A 19268-nucleotide genomic window follows, 5' to 3' on the forward strand; every position below is an offset into this window, starting at 1 on the left:
ATTTTATCCTGATCAAATGTTCCTTCTTGTGGAAAATGCTTCACAGGATCATCCCTAGTATACCAGTTCCACTTATCCAGGTACTTGCAAGCCTCGGGAGAATAGTGTGTGTACATAAAGTACGCCGGAGTCCCCTTAGGGGGGACGGGAACTTGTTTAGACTGACTCGTTCCCATTTTCAGTCACACAGGGAGACGTAGGAGAGGCTTATTTAGGATGTCCGGGCCGCTCAGTGCCTTGCCCCGCAGTTTTTCACTGCCCAGACAAAAGGCTTCTGACCCGACACCGGCTCATAAAATGGAAATGGGAATGGGAAACACAAGAGGAATCCTTTCACTCCTGCTCTCGGCAGAAGCTACTGGGACAAGGGGTTTGGAAAAGACAAAATCACTCAGACGCCCTGTCCACTGGGTCACGAGGTTTCAGCTGGGCCCCCTTGCTTTCGACGCTACCTTTTTTAGGCAGAATCGGGGCGGCTAGACCCAGCCTTAGTCCCAGACCTGGTCAGTGGCTCATTTTTCTAAATGCACACACACACATTTATTCAATCACTGGGAAGCCCTGTCCACTGGGTCACGAGGTTCCAGTTGGGCCCCCTTGCTTTCAAAACTGCCCTGTCAGGCAGAATTGGGGCGGCTGAACCCAACCGTAGTCTCAGACCTGGTCAGTGGCTCATATTTCTAAATACACACACATGCACATTCATTCAGTCAGCCAGACCTCCTCCCCCACACCGCCTTAGTTAATTAACGACAAGCCCGATGTGCTGTAGGATGAAGGTGCTTCATACAGTTTCTCCCTAAATAAAACGTACGTTACCAGACACAAAATGGGATCCTTTACCAGACAGAAAATTTTAGCCGGCAGTAAGGTTCAGACTGACCTGTTTTAACAAGGTTCAGATCCAGTTACCACGGCCAAGTTGGGAGCCTACAGGCAGTCCTCCTCCGAAACCCCAATAGAGATTTTGAATTAGGTCTCTTACCTCTCAAGTTTGGCGCCTCGGGGTTCGGGGGGGGGGCAGTCTGCGGTCCTCCTTTTTCAGCCTGTGTTCTGGATCCGAGTCACGGCACCAGGAATTGTCGTGGAAACACACGCAGCATACTTTTGGGTCAGGTCAGCAGAAGCTTTTATTCAAAAGAAACTACAGCTGTAGGGGGGACACCAAAGTGACATGGATCTCCCAAGCACTTGGAAGGGGTCCCCCCCCAAGAGCAAAATCAGGAGGCTTATATACTTTTTAACAGTTGCTTACAACTCACGTGATCATATAGTGAAATTAGCATGAAAAGCGGCTATAATATTATTTCATTATTTCTTTGCTGTAATCAGGATGGGAACTAATGGGGGAGGCGAGGTTAGTTCACAAACCTCCTTCTTGCACCTGCAAATCAGAGTTGTACATACTTTTTGCTATCTTCAAGGCCGCGGTGAGCGAAGCAGTTGCAGAGGAGTTACAAAGAACAAACACTTTCTCTTATCTGTTCTACTATACAGAGCCAGCAATTCTCCACAAAGCGGTTATGTCATCTTATAACTAAAATAGTCAAAGTTTAAGGCATATATTTTTTCTGATTCCACAAGGATATGTCGACTTTATCTCGCAAGCACTATCTGTGCTGGGAAAATGTGTGATATAAGACTATTATGGCAGCTATTACTAAAATCCTCTGGCTGCTAGCACATCTCTCCTCTATACCACTGAGGAATTGCATAGTCCTCCAAATCTCTCATGGTGCATACCCAGAAGCTGATTCTATCTTGCTTTGCAGAGACACACAGCTCTCCCATTCTGGCAATAAGGTCTGCCTTATATGTTTCTGTGGAACCCACTCACAGAGAAGACTGCCAGAACTCATACATCTAACTGACAGATAGCAGCATTGATTTATTGAAACACAGAATGAGGAGGAGGAGAAGGAGGAGGAGGAGGATTTGTGTTTCATACTGGAGTGTTTGCTAGGTTGTAGGCTCTACTCAGCCAGGAGGAGTTTAAACCTAAACCATCTACTTCCTAGCACTATTTGAAATGGTAGGCAGGTCTGAGGGCCTTCTCCATCCCTTCTGCTAAAGTGGGGCCACTGAGCAGAAAAGGAATAAAGTGTTAGCATGCATGCATGCACCTGAATGTAGGCTAGTGAGAAGGGGACCCCTTCCCCCCCCGGAGTGCTACTTACATGTCTTAGACTGGAAAAGCACCAGGATGCAGAGAAATTTAATATTGTATTTGCTCTTTGATTTCAGTACTGATGTACTTTGGCACAGAATTTTTAGTAATTATGTCTTCTTTTGGTAAAAGATGGCACAAGAACTTGTTTGGCTGAACTAGAGTTGCTAGGATGACTAGAAAGGGTTAGTAGTAAAAACTCCCCCAGAACTGTGAAGATTGGAAATTACCTACAGGAACTGAGTGAACATAACAAAGGCCTTGTGCTCTGTATGGAACAAGATAGTATTGGAATGTGCTTATTTTGAAATGAAGGCCTTGTGTTTAGGCAAAACAAGAGGGTATTGGGATGTGTTCACTTGAAATGAAGGTGCATATATAATCCATTTTTGACTACACATTTGTGGTTTTAATATGTAGCAAATGAGAAGGCGGCAAATTGTATAAACACCTAACTTGTGTAAAAATAAAAAAGAGACTTTTAATTAATGTATCCCTGCATTTTCCTCATTGCCAACAGTCTGATCAGCTCTCTGATAGTGAATGAAGGCTATTCTGGAACAAACTTATGAATTGTGCTTTGTGTGTTCAAACTTACAGACAGGAGATTGTGCTGACTGCAACAGAGCTCTGGTATGCTCTCTGGGCAGACCAGGACATTGCTTCAGGAGAATGCCAGACAATAGGGTAGCTCAAATGCAGTGGTCAGGGAAAACAGGCTCTCTCTTACAATTGGCAGTTAGGTAACCTTGTATTTATCCCCTCTCCTCTATAATTAAAGACCTAGTACTATTCCCCTGGAAATAAAGGAGAATGTTCTAAGAAATTCACAGGAAGAAAGTAGAGATTCAGGAAAAGTTTATTCTCAGGTATTTATGAGCTCTCTATAAAGTTCACAGTAATGAGATTTCATTGCCTTTACTTACCAGTCAGGAATGACCTTCAACTCTCCCTTAACCACTTTGAAAATCAGGCATTTGTTTGTGAGCCTTCATAGGGCTTCACAAGACTAACTGTCCACATTTATGGGGAAAAACAATGTAGTTTTACTTATTGTTACAGAATACTAAGCTACTTAATACACTTTTTCAGAAAACATTGGTATTCAGTCAAGACATCTTTGGATTCATTCCATTTTGAAGTATAATGAATACATTTTGCAGTGATAAAATAAAATTTCAAATATAGACTTCCAATGACCAAATGGTCATCATGCCAATACTGATTCTTTGCAAAAGAAAATGGTCAACCTCTAAGGCAGGAAGGTTGGAGGAAGTTGGACATGGATAATTATACCTGTGCAGAACAGGAGACAGACATAGGTCAATGTTTCTGCTGTTGTGGGTGCCTAAATTTAGGAACTTACATCTTTATTTAGGCATCTAAAAGAAGGGTTATATTATATTTATGTTTTTAGTTCACCCATCACCATGGTTCCTGAGTGCTTGGCTGTTATGTGTGAAGTGATCTGGCATATGTTGTTTCTTCTTCATTTAAGAAGAAAGGCAATACCTATAAAGACAATCCCTAACCTAGAAAGGTAATCACATGATTTTTGTAATTGGTCGTGTGCTTAGTGGATGTTAAATCTCGCAGTGCACTTGGAGGAGAAAGTGGAGAGATCTAAGGTTTCTTAGATCTTGCAGCCATAAGTGCTGGTATTTTGGAGGGTGTAGTGGGTTTGGGGATAACTAGCTCCTCAGTGTTCTTTTACAGTCTCACAGCCTCTGTTTATTAACTGTACTCCCCCAGGGCAAGCTCGCTCCTGGCAGGAGTCAATCAACATAAGCCATGTACACAGTCTCTGATGCACTCATGGTCTCTCCATGACCCGCAGTCATCTACACAACCACATGCCAACTCTTGGGATAACAGCACTCCAGGCATAGTACTGAGCTCCACCATGAACTGACCCTCTGACTCTGGCTGGCTGGCTGGCTCGCTCGCTCTCTCTCTCTCTCTCTCTCTCTCAGGCTCTCAGCCTTTCAAGCTCTCTGCTGCCTGCCTGCTTCTGTCTCCTTTCCCTGGGAGCCTATCTCTCTTCCTCTAGATTCATTGTGGAAATCTCTCTCTCCACTTCTTTCCCCCAAGAGCCTTCTTAACTTACTGAGGGACAGCTAATTATCTAGTTCAGCTGACCTAGTCCTCCTAGGCAGCCTGTAATCAGGTTTCACTGACTGCAGGTGGACTGTAGTCTTTACCAGGCTGCAGACTGCTCCCAGGCCCCTTGAACTGGCTGTCTGCTACAGAAGGACTCAAAAAAACCAGCAAAGGATCTTTGCCCTTGCCAGCAACAGAAGAACAGAAAGCAGTCACAGTCTCAGAACGTGGTATCATCTCAATTATGTTTGAACCAAATCGTTATGAGTTTTGAAGTTCAGTGTGTCCAATTTTGAACTCTGGACTCATTGTAGGCTAGTTTTAAGATGTGCCAAACACCTGCAGTTCAAGTGCTTAACTATAGGTGGTCCATTTCAGGTACGCAAATGTCTGGAACACTAAAGGCTGGAATATTTTGACTAGCAGTACCCGGGGAGTTGTGCATGTGCCCTGAAAGTCCACAAGCTCTTAAATGAGGCCTATAAAGAGTTAAACAGGCCCAGCTGTCTTTCAGTTCCTCACCAGCCATTATAAAATGATGGAAGCCTTGGTAGGGTCTACATATGGAAAAACTTTCTCAAAAGAAATTATTGTAGGTATTTGAAAATATCTGGTATAGAATTTTATGGAGGCTTAGTCATTTGTACTCTGAGGGAAGATATTTTTCAGATTTTGACCTTATCTTAATATAATTCAGGTTTCCCAGATTTAAAAGCTATATCTTCTATGAGGTTGCTATGCAATCAATGACAGCCACAGAGATAGTGCCACACAGAGAAATCAATGACTAGTTCTTTTAAGCCTACTAAATTTTCAGTAAAATTTTGGACAGGGTACAAAAGGTTCCTTAATAATGGGGAAGACATAGTTCCCCTTGCTGACCAGGGGAAAAAAAAGGCTTGAAAAAGCTTGGAAACATGTAACCGCTCCTAAAGCGAGAGGATTTCATGGCCCGATCAAGTACGTTTGCAGTCCTCAGGGAGCATAATGATCAGTCTCTGGGTGCATCTACATGTGCAGTTAATGCTACAAAGGCTTACTGTGCAGTAAATTATTATGTATTAAGCCTTTCCGGGGAGCACGTCTATTCGGGTGCTCCCAATGGGAGCAGCCTGATACAAGGATGCTCCAACCCTGCTCTAGCCCCATGCAGCAGCCAGGGGGAGCTCCAAGAGATTGCCTAACAACATTTTGCCCTTTCTCCTGTTTCTCCCACAATGCTTAGTTTTTAGTGGGGGGGTGGGCAGGGTTCCTTTCTCTTTGCTTTCTAAGTGGAGATATTTCTCTTGCTGGGCAATTTGAGGAAATCTTTTCCATATTACCTGATGTTTTGGTGTGTTCCAGCTTTTATGTGTACTTCACCATCAGCACTTTTATTGATTTATTGACAGTCTGCCTGACTTTGGGACATTCCATTGCAGAAAATAGTCTGATAAACTTTGCTGGGATCTGCAGTCATCTAGTTTCTTTTTAAATCTGCTGTTCTCTCAATGCTATGTGATTGGTGGTGAGGGTGTTAGCCTTTTCTGTTATATTTTGTGCACAATTTCTTTTTTTATCTAGAACAATACTACAAACATCCCATGTATATTTATTCACATTTTAAAATTAATTTGTTTTTCCCCAGTGATTGTATAACTTCTGCATTTACTTGCACAAATATTTGAGTTCTTGTACTTTACTAGCATGAATACTGGCAGAAAATAGTTTGAACTCAGATTCTGGCATCTTGAAAATAGCACTAAAATAGCCTATAAAAGGCCTTTTAAACTTGCTTATGCACAAGAATTTATACCTATGGTTCCCTTGTTTCAGTACTGATTTTTGCCCTATAGCATGTAATGTTTCCTGTACTGGTACAGCAAGATATAATATTCTATGTTAGCTCTTGCATTTCCTCCTCATAGCAAGATTTTAAATGTACCATTCTCAGAAGAATCCTCTTCTCAGAGAGAAGTATACTGATACATCAGCCATTATCCTCTGACTAGGCAGACTGGACCACATGGTGTCTGTCTCAAAGGCCTGGTCCTGAAATTGAGAAGATAGATTGTATTTCTCTCTTGCAGCTCCTGGTGCTTTGTTTCTTGCAAAAAGACCAAACTGTGGCAAAGAAGCTGTATTTGTGTTAATGGGAAGCTTGGCTGCTTGCATCCAGCCAGGAGTGGTGCTAGGGTGGGACTTGGGGAGGGGGGCTATAGCCACCCAAAAATTCCCCTTAGCTCCCCCCCCCCCCGCCATAGCCATGCCTCTCAGTGCTGACAAGTCTCCTTCCTATGCTCCTATGGCTATTTAACAGTGGTTGATGGCCAGTTAAAGTACTTAGTATAATTTATATGGGATTCAATTTGACACAGAAGACAAGACTCAAAATAATGGAGATAAGGAATATGCTAACAGTACAGTCAAGGATATGATTGCTGCTTGCGTAGTCACTTTTGAGCTACTTTTAGATAGTTCAGGTACTGATAACCGCATAGCTGAGGGAGCATGGAGCTCACTACAGGTTGTAAATACACATGAGATCTTGGCTTAATACTTGGTTGATTAATCCATGCTGAGTTCTGTGTTACCACAGCTTCGTTTCTAAAAGTAATTTAAAGCTAGATCAACTCTGTCTGTAGGAGGTGCAGTTTCACCTTTGCAGTGTAGTCAGTGATACCCAGGAACCAGATTTGCAAATTAATAGCTAAGACCATATGCAGGCACACACACACTGTGCATGAATGTGATGAAAATGAAATTGAAATTCTTCACCTAGCTAATCCATTTTACATTAACCCAGTTTTTCTAGGAAGGATGGCTCTGACCAAGCCCATGTGGCCTAGAGGAGAAAAACCTAAGATAGCTCTGTCTTCTTTGTTAATTCTTTCTGAGAAATTCAGGACGTTGGTGGCTTTTTCAAGTCCAATTACTAATTACAGCAGTAATATTCATCCAGTGAGAGGACAGAAATATAATAGGATATACGTACCAAATAGTAAATTGTCAACAGAGTTTGAAAGTGATACTAAAAGTTTACAAGCATTGTTTTGCAGATAAGTGAACATGACAAATATACTTAAAAAAAACATGACTTACACTTTGATTTTCTTCTGTCCTCCCCTACCCCTCTCACTGCAGTAGCGAAGGCAGTGATAGGGAGGCAAGCAACAGCACGGGAATCAAGTAGGGTGGCTATCATAGAGGACATTCTGGTTCTCTGTCCTCTATTGATACGAAACCCAATGCCTTTACGCCCTCTAAAGGACATAAAAGCGTCAGGTTTCATATCAATAGAGGACAACTAGAATCAAGTGCCCTGACTCCTGCCCTTTGCACCTTGTGCCCTCTACCACATACCTCCCTGTCACTTGCCACCCCTGACATCTGCTCTTCCTGCAGCACCCGCACCAGCCCACACCTTGCACTCCCCACCACTTGCCCGTCTTCTATGCCTTGCACCCTCCCAGCACCTGCCCCCTTTCTCAATGCCTGTGCTCCCTGGTGCCTGCCCCGCTGCCACTTGGATCCCCAACTGGCACCTCCTGACTCTCCCACCCTGCTGTTGCTTATGCTCAGTTGTAGCTCTGACCCTGCTTCAGCCTGAGACATAGAGAACATGGTGGCTCCAGCCCCTGCCTGGCCAGGCAACACTGATTATATCAGTGGCAGCCCTGACCCCAGGACTGGGTCAGGGTCAGAGCCAAGACTTGAATATGGCACCACTGCTGCTGCTGCCTGACCAGTCAGGGGCTGGAGCCACCATGTGCTCTGTGCCCACTCCAGAGCAGGGCCAGAGCTGGAATCATGACTGAAGGTAAGCAGTGGCTGTTGGGGCAAGGTGGGTACAGGTAGTGGGGGACAGGTATCAGGGAACAGGCAGGGGGACTGAGACTGAGGGGGCAGTGGAGGGGGGGGGGTGTAGCGGGGGAGCAGGGACTATTGCTCCAATCCCAACCCTGGCCTGAGACTGGAGCTTGAGCTGCCACCTGCCCTGCTGCCTTGTACTCAAATCCAAGACAAAGGCTTTTTTCCGCATGTTGAATGGGGAAGAAAACCTTGTCTTGCATTCAAGTAAATATGACATAAGGGAATACGGTCACAAAGGACAGGAGAGAGGGGGAGGGTGGGAAAGGAAAGGCCACTGCTGAGAGAGGTGGAAGTGAGCTGAAGAGATGAAAGCAGTTAACCCATTAGGGACGTGCACTTACCTAAAGTGTGCATTTACCCTGACTCAATGTAAATGATGCTCATTAACTATAGGAACAGTCTCTTTCTTCTGTCCCACTTCTTTAAGATCGGTTACCTTGTTTTCTAGAGATCCTTATGCCTATACCAGCAGCCTTGAAATAGAGAGGCCTAGTCAGTCTAGGGATGCTTTAGAACAGGGTTTGGCAATCTTTGAGCAAGTGTGGGCTGAATTAATGGAGCTCAGTCCAAGACAGGCCACTGCTGGCAACCCATCCAACTGCCAATGCATGCTGCCACCACTTTACCTTGCTACCAGGTGTCACTGAATCATCCTGCTACTGAATGCCACTGCCATCCTAGCCAGTAGGGTAACTGAGGGTGAGTGAGTGGGGCAGCAGTGGCAGGGGTGCAGAAGCAGCCGTTACAGCAGCAGTAGTTGCAAGAAGACAAACATCTACTATAGTATATTTTAATTTTATTTAAAAAGGTATTTTTTCCTGATATATGTGTGTTTGCACAGTGTGTGTGTATATATATATATATATATATATAGGTGATTGCATAATAGCTCAAAAATAAGTCTTACTCTTGTATATTGTGTGTGGGGTATGTGGGGTGTAAGTGGGAGAGTGTGTAGGGTGTGGTTGATGGGGTGGGTGTGTATGGTGGGATGTAGAGTGTGCGTGGAAGTGAGTGTGGGGTGTGTGTATGTGTGGAGGGGTGTGGGCAGGGTATGGATGTGGTTGTGGGTATGGGTATATGGGGTGTGAGGGAGGGTGGGGGGACTCCCCCACATTCCCCTGCTCATGGGTGCACAGCTCCTGCCTATGCAGGGGCCTAGTGTTTAGAGAGGACAGATGGAGGTTGCATATAGTGCTTAGATTCTCTTTAGGTACCCACACAGAGATAGTATCAGTGTACCCTTTATACACACACAGATATATATATATATACTAGCCAATTGCCTGTCAAGAATTGAGCGGGGGAGCGGGGGGGATGGAGCCCTGTGGCCCCCACCCATGGCTGGGCCCACTTCCCTCCTTCCTGCTGCAATGGCGGGGGGATGGGAGGAGCAGGCTTTGGGCTGACTCGTGGGAGGAGTGGCCCCGGGCCCAAGGTGGGGAGGAGGCCTGCCCCTCCTCTCCCCCAGCTGCTGCTGTGTCAGACTGGGCCTGCTGTTCCCACCCCCACTGCCATGGTGGGCCAGCTTCTCCCCCCACTGCTCCTCCTCCCCACCCCGCGTTGGACCCAGGCCCGGTCCTCCCCTCCCCTCCCCTCACCACCACAATGGCGTGCTCGCTCCTCCCACCACCCGCATCAGGACTCTTTTCCCCCCACTGCCACCATGTTGGCCCTACAGGCAGTGACAACGGAAGCGGGGAGGGGCAGGCCGAGGCCTGTGCCTCATGCGGTGTCCCAACCCTGCTCCCCCTCCATGCTACCGCTGCTATTACCTGCAAGGAGCTGGTGTGGGGGGAGGGAGGCAAGGCCAGCTCCGTTGGCCTCACCCCTCCCCGTCCACTCTATTGCCACCTGCAGGGAGCAGGGTGGGGAGGGCGAGGCCAATCTGTCAGCCAATCAGAGCATGATTAAAGCATTACGGACAGACAGACAGACAGATTAAGGCTTTTATAATATTAGAATATTAGAATAATTATTTACACACACATACACACACACACACTAGTGAACTGCCTGTCAAGAATGACCGGGGGGGAGTAGGGGGAGAAGCTTGCTAACCCTAACCCTAACCTTCCCCCCTGTGCTGCCTCCTGGGTGGGGTGGAGCTTGCTCTGCTGTCCCCTCCATCTCCCTCTGCCAGGACCCCATGTCGCTGCTGCCTCCCCAGTCCGTCCCCTCCGTCTCCACTGCCATGGAGGTGCTCTGCCGCGTGCTGCCTCTTGTCCGTAAGGCTCTTGGAGAACTCTAGTTGCTTCAGTAACCAATCAGAGTGCTCCAAGAGCATTATGGACAGACAGACAGATGGACTAAGCCCTTTATTATATTAGAATGTATGTATGTATGTATGTTTGTATATTAATTATGAGAGAATTAACTTATATTTGCTCCCCAGCCATTGCTGAAGAACTGTAATCTGAATAAACTCATATAGGCAAATAAATGGAAAGAGAAAGCTAAGACTTCCATATTTGCTTACTATTAATTTTGTGGTGGTGCCAAAGGTCAGGAGTGCTGTGAAAAAAATAGAACAGGGTTTTGTAACCAGAGGCCTCATATTAATACAGTTTTGCACGTGGACTGAATTCAGGTTGCATGGACAATCTTAATGTCAAAATTTCCTAAAGCTGAGTGGTTCTGTTTTTATTGCAATGTTCTATGAGAGCAGTAGTTTTTATTTTTGTTGTTTTTATGCAATAAATAGGAATAGAATAGAAAAGAAACAGAATAGAAATAGAAAAAAGACAATTATCAAGTTATTTCAATGCATTTCCTATATGTAAATAAGAGTTGTTTTTGAGAAAACTTCCTGTTGTACTGAAGTTATTCTGGAAAATCAGTGATCTCACTAGGACTTCCCACTGTTCAGCAAAAGGAAATGCACCAGACTGGCGGCTGTAACCCATAGGCTAAGTATAGACAGTCAAAATGCCTGAGGCAGAACTGATTCAGTCTTTTCAGGTTTCTCTAAGGTGCATAGATTGAACCGATAAAGAACTGAACTGACATCCAGTTTTCAGTTGGAAAAATAGGCGGATGCCTGCACTGACCCAGGTTAGAAGGCAGAGAGCTCTGGTGCACACCTCTGCAGTCAGCAGGCCATTACTGAGGCTAGCTCAGAGGGGCCATCCCCATTGGCTGTCCAGCACATGCCCCCAAGTTCCTGCTTCCCCCCCTGCAGGGAGGGAAAATAGCCCTGGACTGGGTGCCAAGCCAGGGTCTGGCCCCCACCCCTGCTGGCCCCAATCAGTCCCACTGCTCCCCAGCCCCCAATTATTTTTGGCTGCCCTAGACTGTCTACTCAGCCAGGCTGACCAGACCCTGGCAGTTTAACTCTTCCATGCTTGCTCCCTGGGACAGACAGCACGGGCAGCCACAGGTAATCATGGGGGGGGAGGGATCGGGGGTGCTGGGGAGGGTGGGGTGCAAGCAGACTGATCTGGGCCAGTGGGAAAGGGGGGCAGACCCTGGATTGGCACTGGCATAGGGGCTTCTTCAACCTCCCCCTCCAGGTCAGAGAGTGGCAGGGGGCAGTGTTCAGCAGCCAGCCAGGTGCTCCCACAGCTGGCCAGACCTATGAGCGGGGGGACAGGGGGAACACAGGCTGGGACAGGGTAACTCCCCCAGACATGGGGGTCCCCTCACATGAGCAGGCCCCGGACCAAAGTGCTGGCCCTGGGATGGCAGAGTGCTTCTCACTCCCTCCCCAGCACCACAGTGACTCATGCTGGCCCAGCTGCGGGGGCAATAATGCTCGCAGACCATTGCAGAACCAGGTCTGGTGGGGAGGCTCTGTTTTCCCACCCACACCAGCCTGGCAGCACAGGCAGAATGCAGGCTAGGAAGCAGAGGCTTTGCTGCCTCAGGTCTCTGAAAGCTTGGGGGCAGGGCCAGCCCTGCTGCTGGAGCAGACAGTACCAGACAAGGCTAGCCCATCCACCCGAGGCTGGAGGGGAGGCAGAAATTTGCAGAGGAGGTGCAAAGCATCCTGGGATGCTGGGGGACTGAGTTGAGTCAGAAGGGATCTGAGACAGAAATGTGATTGATAGACTGATTTAACTTAAATCAGTTAAGTCTGATACTACGTTAATACAGGTTTATCTTAAATCGGTTCCACCCATTTTGAAAACGGTTTATGTGCACTGAACTTCTGTTCTGTTATGGGTTTAAACAGGTTTCCAATCTCTTATACTGGTTTATGTGTAATTTCTGTTCCTAGCCTTAAAGTCAATTGCATTTCACATGCATGCCTCTTTTAACAACTATGAATATCAAGAGAAGCCCTTGTTGATTCATTTCCCTATCGGAACAAAGTTCAAAAATTGCACAAGTTGTACTTTCCAGCATACGAAAATATAAACTTTTCTTAAACAGATCAACAGCAATTTTTTTTTCATTTTTGTATTATGTTAACATTATTTTCTTTTTGTTTTAAGCATTTTAGACTAAGGTTCTGATATAGCAAACATTATTTACACAATTAAGAGTACAGTAGTAATTATTGTCCTTATTCTAGTCCCTGGATTCAGGAAGCTGCACAGAAAACTAAGGGTCAGTTCCTAAATGTCATATACACAGGGCGTAACTTCAGTTTTGGGCACTTACACATTTGTGATTCAGCTCTGCTTACACAAGTCTGTGCAAGTCCATTGAGCATGCTTGGTAGGACTGCCCTTTGGCTAGGCAGCTATGTAGCAAAACAAGATTACCCAAGTACATGCATAAGACCAGGTAGGTCCTGACACTTCAGTTAGAGGGAAACTATAACTAGGAGGAAGAAGACGGTCCCATCTTTTAGCTTAGTAGGGCATTCACCCAGGGAGGAGATGACCCAGATTCTAGGCCTCCATCATAGAGGATGTTGACCGTCATCTCCTACATGCCAGAAGAATGCTCTAACCACTAGCACATAGGATAACCATTAAACAGATACCTATCCGCCCCTTTTCTTGAAGCTTGCTTACTCAGTAGCCAAGAATGGGAGATATGCATGGTCAGAAGGAAGAGTACAACTAAAGGAAGACAGGCAAATGCTGCCCTTGAAGGGAAAAAGCTCTAGCACTTGTAGCCCATGCCTATGCTTCTAATAGGTCAGAAACTTTCCCAGTGCTATTTATCCAATGATTATTCAAAACAAGGCACAGTGAATCAGTTTCAGGAGCACAGCCTAGGTAATGCCTAGCCTGCTGGTTAAAGCATTCTGCTTTGAAGAAGGATCAAATACCTTGTAGATGATGGAAGCCTAGAACCTTGGTCTCCTGGTCCTATGGAATGTCCCACCTATTAAGTTAAAAAGTAGCTGGCTCTGTCTCACTTCATTTGGCCGTATATATGCATGGTAATTCTAATTATCCACTGGGCAAAATAGAATGCCAAACTCTGCATAAGTGCTAGTTGCACAGGTGTGTATGTGCCATTTAGGTACATAAAGCGAAACAGGATTCAGTCCTAATGGTGTTTTTTTAAACCAATACAGAAAATTATTAGTGCTTTGTTTTTTCTCCTAGTATAATTATTTCAATTTTCTAAAACTTGAAAGATCAGCCTTGTCTGTGCACTCCCTTATACTTTACAGAACATTATTGAGGGCAGTAACATACTCCTGGAAAGCAGTTAGCAGAATGGAACCCAATTTTTGGAGTTTCTAGATTAAGGTTGTGTACATATATTCAAATAATCTGGGAGACTCCTTCCAGGTCTTTTCTCTTGGTGAAGAAATTTACCAAAAGCCATGTGTGCAGATATTAAATGCCGAGGCTCCAAAGAGTGAAAGGCTTGCAGTGCTGACACTGTGCATTTGGGGGAGGAAGGGTATCGAGAGTGCTGGGGTGGGTGGGGAGGGCAGGGGGCTCAATCTGGGCCAGCAGGAGAGGGGGGCAGATCCTGGCTTGGCACTGGGATGGGGGTTTCTTCCTCTGCCCCTGCTGGTCAGACTGGCAAGGGGTGGTGTTCAGCAGCCAGTCAGGTGCTCCCACAGCTGGCCAGATGTGTGTGGGGAGTGAGCATGCTTTGCAGGCTTCCTTAGTTTGCCTGGCAACAGGTGGCACCAGTGCATAAGGTAGCTCTGATTGGTTGATCCAGACTCATGGTCACTTTGTGTTTCCCTGCAGTCCAGTGTGGGGCTCTCTGCTGCAGCAGCAGAGTTCAGCAAAGGACACACTGTCTCCCTGGGAGTGAGGGGCGAATGCTGGAGGACTATGTAATCTTCTGAGACAAGTCATGGCATGTACAGACATTTGCTGTCCTGGAAGTGATTTAACCCTAGTTGTTCCCAGGTAATTTTTCTCCTGGAGATGCCATTTTTACTGTGGGAGAAAAAGCCTAAACATCTGTACACTTATGTTTTTTTTTCCTGGGAGAGCAGTGAAAGTATGCCTATCTGCCATACCTTAATTTCTAACTAATAAATATGGGCGGCTGCCCTGGGACCAGAATAAGCTTCGAATGCTTTGCTTCACCTTGCTTATCTCTGGCCCTTGCTATATTTGGCCCGCAATTTCTGCCTGAGCAAGGCATTTCCACCTTTCTGCTCCAGGTCTACTAGCCCTGCCTCTCTCTTCTTTGTGGGCACCAGCTAGAACTAATCATGGCCCTATTGGTCTTAATCATGTCTTCCTAGCTCCAATTGCCTTAGGGACAATAACCATGGCCTCCAGTCACCCTCAGAGCCCCTGGCCCTGTCTTACTGTTACACTGGGTCCCTGGTCCTGTCTCAGCTTCAGCCCTTACAACCCACAAAGTCTTAGACCTTTGCAAGCTCTGTTCTGGCCTCAGCCTTTTTATAGTATAGAATGCCTCCCAGGCGCAACCCCCACCCCCCATGCCAGGTCTTAAATATGAAATTATCATATTGGAAGCTCAAAATTATCATATGTTCTGAAAAACTATTGTACACTGAAAAAAGTATGCAAATACATATGCAAATAAGTCTTCTTCTTCTGCACACCTCATCCCTTGTTTTTGCCCCTAAGCCTCCTTTGTTCCTGGGCTGTCTAATCCCATGGGTCTTCTGTCTGGTTGCCTGACCACTTCTGCCTGCTGCAGGGGCTGCCTCCACCGGTGGGTTTAGTGTGCAGAGAGTTGATTCAGGGCTGGACAGACAGATGCTGTGTAGGGAGCCGGGTCATGCAAACCCAGGCAGTTCTTGGGCTAAAAAGGACTGGGTGTTGCAAAGGCGAGGCCCAGAGAAGCTAGGCTGAGCTGGAAGGAGCCAATCTGGATTTGCCCCAGTTGCTGGGGAGGTGGTCATGGTGGCTGGAGGCAGAGGAAGAAGGGATTGGGCCCAGGTGCAATGGATCCCCAGTGGGTTTTTAAATGGGGGAAAAATCTAGTAGATCTCTGACAGGAAGCCTGACAAGGGCTAGACCTGCATGCTGGGCAGGCAGTGGGGAAACAACCCACCAGTAGGATGCTGCGTTCCTTGCCATTTTGTGGGAACACATACACACACACTCTCTCTTTCTCTCTCATAACAAGCCTGGCATCTCCGAGATGGGTTGAGATGCAAAGCTACCAAGGCTCGGTTGGAGGCTTAGCACAAGCCGCTTAGGTAAACAGATGAGATCAGAGGAGCCCGGCACGTTTCCCCCAAACTTAATTATACAAAAAAATTATTTTACATTTTGAACACTTTTAGTATTATCTATTGTACAAGGATTGAAATTATTGTACAAATACCTGGCAACACTGCCCTTGGCTCAGGCTTATATGACCCTTTATTCTCCTTCTTCTGATCACCTGACCTAGCCCTTATGGTAACGGGGCCCAGGTGATGTGACTTATCTCCACCTTCTGTTTCACATGTCCTTGCCTGCAGACTGAGTCCTTTGGCCCTTTCTAGGCTCTTTGCCCCTGCCGTTCTTTGCAGCTAGGCTCCCTGCAAATTGCACTTGCTCTGCTGTTTCTGTCTGGCCCTGTGTGGGGTTGCTCATTTACCTAATTATGAGCAGCCTGTGCCTTGCAGTTTATTTCCCTGTAAGCTGCACTCCCCCAGCCTGCCTCCTGCCACTGCTCTTACTTCCTTTCAGTAGCAGGGGGAGGGGTCCCCTGCCATGCTACAAACAATGCAGATGTGGTTTGAATGAAGAATCCTAATAAAATACTGTAGTGGTATACAAGTATGCATAATCTAGAGACCCCATCCACAGGAGATCTAGAGAGATGCCTTCTATGTAAGATACAGTCATATGAAACACTTTCCAGAGGAGGATGACTAGCCCTTTCTCTGTTCTGCACTCAATGCAAAATACATTTTACACACCAGAGTGGTCCTGTCATTACAAGAATTAGTCCTCTTAAAAATGGGATGTTGAGCATATGTGACTATACTGAAAAGGGGATAAAAATAGCTGAGCCATGGTATGAAGTCTCATCATCCTAGTCTCCTGGCATCAAGTGCAACACAAGTGCAGTTTTGCCAACTCCAGAGATTTTATCTTGACTCTAGCAGTCGCTGGTGTCTGTCTTAGAGCTGCATTCCTGGAGTTATGTGAATAAGTATGTCAGCCTTCAGGCTTTTTTTAAATAGCATATTTCTAGCCCTCATGATTGCAGCGAAAAACACGTGAAAATGACTCAAGCATAACTTAAAGTCTCAGCAACCAAATGGCAAACAGGCACTTCTGTATATATGTGTGTGTGTGAGCTAGGAATCTGGCTGTGAGAGGCACAGACAAGTTTCTGTTTCCATATGTGTGGGCATGTGCAGGGAACCTGGGTTTAGAGATGCACAAAGGTATTTGTGCTTGCACATGTGCGGCTGGGTAGAGGTGCCAAGCTGAGAGTAGGCACAAATATGTAGGCGTGTGTGTGTTCAATATATGTGCATTAGTAGGAGCCTGAATTATGAGAGCCACAGACATTTGAGTGTGCATGTGTGTTTGTATGTAGGGAGTTAGGACTACAAGGTGGAGATATGCATGCATGTTTAGGGAGCTGAGCTGTGAGACAAAAGATGCCTCTGTGTCTTGTGGTGTAAGGCAGTGATGACTACATTTTTGGCAAGTGAACCACAAGTTAAGCTCAAAGGATGAGATAGTCCCACTCTAATAATCAGCCACTGCTGTTGCCCAGTGCCATTGAACCCCATTGCCACTGGGACGTGACAACACTGAATATAGCAGTACCTACCCCTGCATCTCCTGCAGGGCCAAACCCTTGTGCAGGCACCAACTGCTGAAGCTTCCTTAGCCTGCCGAAGGGTTTTTGAACCCGAAAGCTTGCTTAATAACTATTCTCCAACCATTTGGGTTGGTCTAATAAAAGATATCAAATTCACCCAAGGAACCTTGTCTGCCTATGTCCTTAGACCAACACGGCTACAACCTAAACCCCGGCACCAGCCCTTGACACTTACCTTCTCCCTGACTACTACATCTGATCCATGCCTCCTTCCTGAATGCCACTATAACTCCCATTGCTGGCAGCCTCTTTAACTAGGTGTCTGGGGCTTATGTAACAACCACTTGCTGCCAGTACCACTTGTAGCATGCTTCTTGAGGGGTAGCGGCCACTTGTGTAGAGGGGCTAAACCATGAGGGGCACAGCCCTGTGTGTATATGGTTCAGGGTTCTCAACCTTTTTGGAACTGAGGCACCACTCACTAGATTCAAGAAACCCCTCCATAACATTTGTGGATTGAGTCACACTCAATTTCAATAATGAATGATTGTATTGTATTGTACTGTATTGCATTGTATTGTATTCTATTATGCAGACAGGTCAGGCAGTGAGGGAGATACTTGCTTATCTCTCTTGAGACACACCTCATTAAACTTGAGACACTCCTCCATAACTTTTGTGGATTGTCACCCAGTTTCAATAATGAATTATTATATTATATTATGCAGACGGTTGGCAGCTGAGGGATGGATTGAGTGGCACCTAATTTTAAAAAAAGTATGGTAGGGTATCCAGAGGAGTCGGGCAGGGGGGATGGGGAGTGGGCCAGGAAGGGACCAGCCTGAGCCTGTGCTTATCTCTGTGGTTCTCAACCTTTTAGGCCTCGAGGCATGGCTCACTGGCCTCAGGGTACCCCATCACAGAAACAACTGTGCAGAAACCCTTGCTTCCTCGCAGAGAGGTTGGGCAGTGGGGGGAGCAGATGAACCATGTGGGGACAAGCTGAGGTGGTGGAATCTCCATCCTTGGAGATAGTTAAAACCTGGCTAGACAAGGCTTTGGCTGGGATGATCTAGCTGGGGATCATGGGTGACTGGTGCCCCTTGAGACACCAGTCAGCGACCGGGAGGGGGGTAGGTGTCCCCATGGCTGATCACACTAACTGGGGGGGGGGGAAGCCCCCCCCGCGGCCGGTCTCACTCACCATAGAGTGGCCATGCCACTTCCGAAGCAGCACGGCTGCTTTTGCTGGTGGCCCTGCTCCCCAGTTGGCACTCGCGGCGGAGGCACTGCTGCTTCTGCCACCCTCCTGCCTGTCACCTAAACAGAGAGTACAGCCCGATGGGGTGCACCAGCACTCTCAGGGTTACCCCTACACGTTGCCACTGTTGGGGATGGTCCTGATTTGAGCAGGGGGTTGGACTAGAATGACCTCCTGAGGTCCCTTCCAACCCTCATTTTCTAGGATTTTTTTCTATGACTCTCAGTGCCTTGGGTCTAAAGAGGTGTGCCTCCAGGCCAAAAAATTTGAGAACTGCTGAAATAAGCAGGTATGTCCCCCACTGCCCAACCCCTCTGCATGATATATCATATCATCTATCATCTGACATCATATAGTATGATATAATTTGTTACTGAAACTGGGTGCCACTCAACCCACCAAAGTTAGGAAGGGGCATCTCAAATCCAATGAAGCATGTCTTGAGGCCAAACCATTGGAGATCTACTGAGATAAGCAGGTTCTCCCTCGCTGCCAACCCCCTTAGCATGATCGATCATATCAGATCTTACTGAAATTGGGTTCCACTCAACCCCCCAAAATCAGGAAGGGGCGCCTCCCATCCCATGAGGCATGTCTTGAGGCCCAAACCCTGGCGACCTGCCGAGCTGAGCAGGTGTCTCCCTCACGGAGCCTGCCCTTCTGTGCTCAACCGGGGCGCTGCTGCGGCGGGCTCCGCGCTGAAGGGCACCGGCGGCTGCTCGGAGCGAGTCGCGCGGGGGCAGGGGCCTGGGGGCAGAGCCCGGCGCC

The sequence above is a fragment of the Alligator sinensis genome, unplaced genomic scaffold (genome assembly GCF_000455745.1).
Source record: "Alligator sinensis unplaced genomic scaffold, ASM45574v1 scaffold1044_1, whole genome shotgun sequence".
NCBI lineage: Eukaryota > Metazoa > Chordata > Crocodylia > Alligatoridae > Alligator > Alligator sinensis.